We start from the raw sequence: 8,881 nt of genomic DNA, 5'->3' as shown, positions 1-8,881 counted from the left end.
CAAGGTTATAGTAACTTACGCTAACAGTTTTGCCGAGATGAAATAAAAGTAGTGATTAAATCTTTCTATTTACAATACATTTTTTTTGCATTTTGCACTTTATGATATCTACCACATTAGATCTATCACTACTGATTAAATATTGAAGAGGAAATATATAAATAAATATTGTAGATCATTTTCACTGTCAAGTTAATTTGCAATAAGCAATAAGCGGTTTTTTTTTTCAAGCAAAAATATTTTCAAAAAGCCACGGTCAAAATAAAAATTTACATTCAAAAATAAAACACCAACGCTTTATCAGTAAAAATTGACAAAAAAATCGTAAAACAATGTTGATCTACTAAATCTATTCAGTGATAAATTACCATTCAATTTCTTCATTTCTCAAGTATAGTTTATGGTTTATCATTCCATCAAACGTAAAATAAAATCGGGTTTGCATTTCAATTGGCAGACAAATAAACACGAAGAAAAAAAATATCATCATTCTCGATACACAAAAGCGAACAGAATTTTTTTCCTCTTGTAAACATGAAATATTTGCACCGAATAGCATTTCAAAACATGATCCGCTGTTTTACAGTAAGTTGACGAGCGTAGAAAATGTCAACAATTGATATTTTCCTACTGTGTAGATATCGTTTGGAGAAATAAACCATGAAAGCTTTTTTCAATATTTTTTCAAACATGTCCAATAAAAATTTGATCTAAATACATTTTGTCACAAGCAAAATAGTAACATCATATTGACTATATTTCACAAAAAAAATAAATCTAATCGCTAAAATATTTAAAATCTCTTATTCAACCGTAGATCTACTCCGTAAATTTGACAAATAAATTTGTCAATCCTGCCGATCAACAAGAAAATATTCAACTTGTTTACATGCTTTAAAATATTGAAAATAAACATTAGGTCTTTAAATGATTCAATTTGAAATTCGACATAAGACTCATGATGATAGATCTACGAAAATGAAATCAAAATTCAACAACATCAATCTCACGAAGTAATATAAACTTCAATCTCTCGAAGAAAATCGCATTTTGACTTAAAATCCATTGATATTGTCAAAAGAAAAATTCGCCAGAGTGAAAAGTATAAACAAATGTCACATACCTCATAAAAAATTAGTAAATATCCAGTAATAATCCACCTTAAATTAAATTTTTTAACACAGCAATTTCCAACACGGCCGAACATTTTAAAAGCGAGACTTGTTATGACCCGTTTGAACGTTTTCCTATTCGATTCTATACTGATGACGTAGTATTGATGACGTCACATTATAATTATTTTCTTAGAACTATCAAAGGCGAGCTAATTAGCGCCATATTAATCGATAGAAATATATTGTGTATCATTGAAAACGAAATGACTTTGACAATTAAAAAAAAAGAGTAAATCAAATAAAAAAGAGGAGAAATATACCGACTGTGCCGTATTTAGCCTAAATACTGAAGAAAATCTAAATAAAAACAATAGACGACCTCTTTTACATACATTTTACGTTTACGAAGGGTTTATTCATTTTCTGAATATTACCTATCACATGTTGTCCAACATTGTACGGTCATTTCACAAGTAAAAGCAAATTTACTGTACATAAACTTATTCAGTGCGGGTTTTGATAGCATCGGATTGTATCCCCTTGATTATCAAGCGTCGTTTGTTTGACTTTGTTGTTGTGAGAAATTCAGGAATGGAAACGTTTATTTTCAACCGATTTTTGGGGCGTTTCAAGAAAATAAAGGTAAGCAAGTGTGTTAGATCGGGTTAGATCATTAACTATTAAAACGATAAACAACTTCATATGAAATATCTAGCTTGTTTTATTGATTTCATGCTTGTGGTCATAAAACTGTGTCAACAAAAAATGTAAACAACAGCTTTTGATCATGCATGCTGAATGATACAACAGTTTGACATTTCACTCTGACATTTGAAATATTAAATCAAAAGTAGTCTGTAGAAATGAAAATTGTTTCTGACACTGTATATCTAAAATTGCCAGGGTGCTTGAATGACTATTTCAATTTGATCAGAAATGAATTTGTCTGTAGAAAAACAGCAGCTGTACAGTATAGATAAATTTAATACTGACTCTACTCATTGAGTGTTCTTACTGCTCTTAAAACAGTACTGTAGAGTAGTTTAGGGATACAAACTGAACATATCTCTGATCATTTGTGTAACAATTGAGTAAAACACTGAATTATCAGAAATACAGGCTTGTCATGAATGAAAATATATGTATATTTATTTCATACAGAAATTTGCAAGCATTCAAAGCAAAACACACCCTGTAAATAGCATACTGACTTGAAGAACAGGACAGATTAATCTTTTTTGGATCACAGTATCAAGTTGCTGGACTATTTATTTTCATTTGCATGCTTTTTCATGAAACAGCAAGCAAATTTCAATACAAGTTTGAATAATTAATACAGGTACATATCTCAAAATTTCTCACAAATTGTGTTTTTGATGCCATATGGCATTTGTTTTTGATGTAATTGTTTCTTTTTATACCCCATGTCAATGTATATGCATTTTGTCTCCTTTATTTCTTACATCATGACTGAATTAACATCAAATTTCTGAAACTATTTTCAGAAACATGGTCAAAATGTTGGTGGTTACTAAGATGAACAATTGAAAAACATCAGTGGCTGGAAAAAAATCAAGTCATGTGCAGTGACTAGAATGAATACAACACAAATTATCAGGTAAAATACTTTTTTTTTTCAAATAAATTGATAAGTATTTTGGTCATTTATTTGCTGAACTTGACATTTTCACTCTGGAAAATGAAATTTTGTATATGTTTGAATATGTTAAGATAGAATTGTAGGTGATTTTCAAAATTATAAGACACAGTACAAAGACACACTTAACATTTAATTTCAATATTTTCTTTTTCAGATTGGAATCTTCTGTAGTATTGAGAGTGGATTTTTTTACAATGGACCAGACCTCATGATTAATGTACAGCTTATTTGATAAAAAGATGTCAGTAGCAAATATTCTCTTTGTGCTGCTATTTTATCCAACAGTATTTGACTGTTATGATAAGTTTTGAATTTTTTTCACCATACTTGAATTACATCATCCAATTTCACACACACCTGTAGATTGTTCTTGCTTCTTTCACGTTATTTGACAAAGTAAACAAAAACAGGAAATTGACTGTAAAATATTCATTTTTATCAATTTGGAGAACTTTTCTATGTTTTTCACCATGTATCAATATTAATCTAAGCTGAATTGTTGTTCAAATGAAGATCTATAAGCCTATTATTGACAAATAGGTGAACAAAATCTTTATATGACATGCAATATTGTATGTTGAAAATATATTTATCATTGTTAGGCATTTATTTCATTCATTCTTCCAACCAGATAGTGTCAAACTGAAATTTATTTGCTTGTTTTGTACAATAAACTGGATGTTAATCAATGAAATCACTGAATAGTAAAAAAAATGTGTTCCCTGAGTGACAAATAATCTTGCCTATGTAAGAAAAGTCATTTTCAGTAGCAAATGTTGTAAAACAAACTATTCCGCAATCCTATTTTGTCTTTTTTATTTGCTAAAGAACACATACTTTCTTAAATCAAATAAAAATGCATATCATCTTTAAATATTAGTTCATTTCTATACTGTTTCATGAGTTTTGAAGCAAATATCCATTTTCATTGAGACAAAAAATCTGAAGTACTGCTGTTTTTCTTCAAAATCTTTGATTAAATGTATGAAATAAAGTAGTCAGAATCATATATTTCTTTCAGACCTTGTTCCAGGTCATTTTCATATAGCTGAGCATAAAAGTGTAGCCTTGTTTTCATTCAAGAGGTCACAGTTAGAGTTATGGTAAGTTGTTTTCAGTTAATATGAGAATTTAATATAATTGACATCATGTTTATATCTCCACCTTTTTGTTTTTCCTTGGGGGTAAGTTATATTAAATTTCACTATTTTACATCAACATGATGTTAACATGTCAATTTATTTGAAATGCAGATAAATTTCATAAGTTTTATCTGTTATGTGCATTTTATTGTTATACTTTGACTCAATGTCAGTCCATTTTACATTCTTGATTACCATATAAAACACTGGATTTATTTCATCTCAAATAGTTAGCTAAATTGTTAAATGTTTTACATATTTTTTTATTTTATAGTTTCAATGATTTCTTTTTTTTTTGTTTTCAGGTTGAAAAGGACAGTTAGAACTGTGGAAAAATTATTGGTGATAGAGAAATAAAAATTCACACAAAAAAAATATCCAGATATTGTCAGAAAGCATAAGATGTTGGAATGAAATAAAATTCATGTCTTCAAATTATTTTGCATTTTATTGTTAATTTCAAACATGCATGCCCAAAAAAGATTGTTCAAATAGCCTAAAACACCCCGGCCCAAACAAGGCGGGGGGGGTCTAAAAAAGAGGTGCCCCCCTAAATATTATCATCAGATTTTTTTACATATCAACTATATACCATACACCAGTACTGGAAAAATATTGAACTTGAAAAAAATGCGTTTACGTTCGTAAACAACTTCTGTTGCATGATAGTGTCCTTTTATTTGTCATTGTGCCCTTTTAAGAATATATCACAAGTACACACAGCCTTGTCAATATTTACCTTCTCGAACTTGCTAAAAGATAAAGATCATAGTGGTTTCATTTAAATTGATTAATAAAGAACATGTACGTTATGTCTACTAAACAGCAACATAATGACAAAATATATAGACGTTGACAAAGTGATCAGAGATGATAAGTGTGTACCAAACTTTTTTTGTAGACTAGATACCAAAACGTAAATAATAGATGAAAATGGTTAAATAGAAATGGATATGCATGATAAAATTGTATTAATTAACATCTAGATTAAACCTGTGTTTTAGATCAATACATGAACATGCACAAATTTACTGATGTTTTAAAGTTCACCTTATTTCACTTTGAAAACTGTCACCATATTGAGACATTGATGTCTTTTTGTGTCCAACAAGTTGTCCAACAATCAAATAATATCTTAAAATAGAGCCTTGTCATAATTAAACTTCTTGTACTTGCAAACAGATGTAAATCAAAGTGAATAAATAGGTATTAACCTTGTACATTTTGTTTAGTATTTTGATGGGGCCAAATCAGTTACTTAATAAAAAAATAGCGTGAATAATAGCGTTAAGAAGCGAGAAGAAGTTGTTGTGACTTCACAGGACATCATACAATATGTTTTGATATATGTTTTCATGTGTATAGATTAAAATTAAAAGTACATTTTGTAAATTTATATGTGAATCTATGGTTTTATTACCTTATCTGTTGAGTAACACTTTTCAAAGCAATATACTTATAACATAATATAAATAATTTATGGTTGTTTTATGTTTGTGAACATACGTTCGAATATCTTTTAATTATTTCTAGGAAACCTGTAATGTACTGAAAAGTCTCGTAAACTTATGTCACTTTAATGTACAAAGGCAGTGGCCATATGTTACTCATACATGTTTTATTGACAAACGCCACTCTGGCCTGTCTAGCATTACCTCAATTTAACATAAATGTATAGACAACAACTTAAAGCCAAGACTATTATAAAAATGCTAAACAAAATAAATTTTTCAGACAATAATTTGTTTCCCCCCGATAAGCAAATAAATTGTACTGTTAGTGGGACGGGTATACCAGCCTAGTAGTTAGCGAAAGGGTACTCTATGCAACTTGTTAACTTAATTAGTAATTGAGTTTTAAAGTGACCTACATACCCTTCATATTATACTACATATACTACTACATAATCTGAGTAGTCTTTGCCGCGTCGAGATAAAATATATCGACAAAGACATAATGTGCTTCATCTTAAATACACTTGCAATTACGCATACTCCCAAAATAAAAACACGATTTAACAAACTTTTGTTGTTTTAATGTTGTATACTAGTCTGTGAAGAAAATAATCTTGTAGGTAATGATAATTAAGAATCGTTAATCATTTGCAATTTTGCTAGTGTATCAAGAATCAAATTTTGTAACAGATTGTGTACTTTTAATTTACATTTAAACGAAAAGTAAAGACAAATGATGGATTGGCAATTTAAAAGAGAAATACACCATAACATTTATAGCAATGTTACAAAGACATAACGACAGATCGCTGACATTCCTACTTAATGCTATGGCATAATGACAACAAAAGTGGTACACATTATCAAAAGGTGCCCGTCATACAAATTTTTGTCTGTATCTGAACAGTCCCATTGTATTATATGTGCCTTCGGTGCCAAAATTGGTGTTCCTCCCAATTCGATAGCTTTTCTAAACAACTTGCTACCAGAAAGGAAGCTGATCACCACAGCATCTTGTCGGGTACTAAGCTATTTGACAGAAAACCCTCTTTTACTGCGAGAGAACATTTTATGCAATTAAACAATTTATAGCAGACGACAATCTGCCAAGCATATGTTTTGTAAACTGGTGGTTTTAAAAAAACCCAGTGAAGAACCTTGAAAGATTATATCATTTTACATGCTAGCTGGCTTTTTACCGTTTGGATTATTCTGCTTTATCATGTGATTCAAATATTTAAAAACTTGTTGTTGTTTGGTAATGTGGTCTTACTATAATTGTACTGACAACTGTTGTGAAAATTAGTTTTCTTAAGTAAAAACCCTCAATAAAGACCACCACCGGGCTGGATCAAAGGGGTATTTATGGCGGGTGGTCTCATTTGTGGATATTCTTCTTTGTGGATTTCAATATTAATTATTATCTGATGTACTTATTTCACATTTCAAATAAAAAATTATTATGATCAATTTTGAAAATATTGAAAAAAGAACTGGGACTGAATATGGTGGTCTTGAAAGTGGTAAGCGGGGTGTTCTTAATTCTTGATCATGTGGCCATTGAAATAAAGATTAGAATAGTCCGTTCTTTAGAAATTGTCTTCCCTAATTCCGGGATGGTCTTAAGTAGGGATTCTACTGTATTTATAAGAATGTGTTTCAAATAAAATAAGAATAAGACATAATAATTGCGAATATAATTGTTTATTTAACTCAGCATATGATTTTCAAGCAAAGCTATTGTCCATTTTTCATTTACAATACGCATGTTGTTTCTTTTTCATTCGCTTTGTCTGTCTGAAACAGCAAAAGAATTGAAAGTTATTTCTGATATGAAACTATAAAAACACACCTGAAATACTAAAATTAATCGACGCCATTGTATATAAAAGAACATTACTGTCATGTATGAGGTATATAAAAAACTGAATCTTAGCAGTATATTTTTTTTATTTTTGAAACGAAACAGAACAGTTTACATATGTCAATAAGAACCATTTTCCTTAACGGGCGAACACATTCAGACATTGTTCTACTATTTTAGAATATAATAAACGTTAAAGGAATAGGAATGGATGGATTGATGTCTGTCTAATATAAATATTCATCATTTAAAAAGAGGAACCATGACAGTTTTCCTATTGACATCAACCCTATAAGAGAGAAATTCGTGTTTTAAGACACTATTTTTACTTGAGAAATAAGTTCATGGGCGCCGCCATTTTGGCGTTCTGTCATTCTCGCGAGACAGACGAGACCGAGATTGTGACGTGTTATAACCACTTCCGGTATAGGTGTACACGCTGGTACAACTGAAATATATCTTGATGAAGAACTTATTAATTTTATTGCGTACATTATATATTATTTATGAAATATGGAACTGAATTGCTTTAATTAATTAATTGAAGACGCCGCGACATTAATTATTATTTCTCCGATATTCAAGCTTGCTGATGATCCCACCACATGATTTAAGCAATGACTGCTTAATTTTCATAGATAAACCATAAATTTAATTTGGGTACTATGAAAAACTTCTTCAAATTGACGATATATCCTTTTATTTTGTACTTAATTTTCGCTAAACAAGCTGTCCAAATAGGGTACATCGCCGGTCATGTATCTTTTTTTCAGGTAAAATATCAACTAAATCCAATATATATCTACTTACCAAATTCCTTTTCCCGACAGATACGCATTTCTACTACCGTAAATTTAATCCAATAAAACAAAAAAATCATAAATCTACTTAATATTTAAAATGATTATTGGTAACTGAAAAAAATGTGTTGCTATTTTATGACGTGCTGTAATTTACTACAGTATAATTTGACAGGTGTGGAACCTAATTCCCCCTAAGGTCATTCAGTTCACTGATGAAGCGTAAAAAAAATAGATGTCTATTTCGTCATTAGAATATTTGACAAGGGTGATTAACCAATCAGGGCAACATTGTGCATGATCAAAAGGTCTGTCGGCACAGAGGCATACAAGGAGCAATAAAAATCGTCAGTACACAGTGTGACAGGAGCATTTGGTGCAAATTAGGAACAATTAAAATGGACAATGCACAGTATTAGACATAAGTAGTAAGAACCAGCAATTGTGTGAATAAATTATGCAAATTAGACTTTTGCCTGCAGTTAATATTAGGCTACGATTACGATGCGCAGCATCATACGTTGACAGACATGTAAACAATTTACTTTTCAAAAGAGTTGCTTATATTTTTGAAATGTGTACATCAATTATAACATATGTTCACACCTTTAAATTTGAAAGTCAGAATCATACTGCAAATATTTAATTATATGTACTATTAAGAACACGTTTTAGTAGGGTTTTTATAATGGAAGTGGCTAGCGTACGGGCCCGTACGGCTAGCCAAAAGTTTTAGCCGTACGTGAGTCACGTACGACTAGCAAGGACACGCTGTATTGGCTAGCCGTACGGCACTTTTCAAAATTTTATGGAAGTCGAAAATGCATATGTTATTTTATGACTTTA

At 30.2% G+C, this 8,881-nt stretch overlaps 1 long non-coding RNA gene across 1 annotated transcript; it reads left to right on the top strand.

Moving 5' to 3' along the window:
• Positions 1-1,616: 1,616 nt before the first annotated feature.
• Positions 1,617-3,020, top strand: LOC132731278 (uncharacterized). The gene is made up of 3 exons (XR_009625859.1): positions 1,617-1,757; positions 2,621-2,733; positions 2,930-3,020. It is a non-coding gene; the product is annotated as an uncharacterized LOC132731278 (long non-coding RNA).
• The last annotated feature ends 5,861 nt before the right edge of the window (positions 3,021-8,881 follow it).

Source organism: Ruditapes philippinarum, unplaced genomic scaffold (genome assembly GCF_026571515.1).
Source record: "Ruditapes philippinarum isolate M1 unplaced genomic scaffold, ASM2657151v2 ctg25316_1_1_1_1, whole genome shotgun sequence".
Taxonomy (NCBI): Eukaryota; Metazoa; Mollusca; class Bivalvia; order Venerida; family Veneridae; genus Ruditapes; species Ruditapes philippinarum.
The sequence above is the reverse complement of the archived record's forward strand: the minus strand, read 5'-3'. Positions and strand labels throughout refer to the sequence as shown.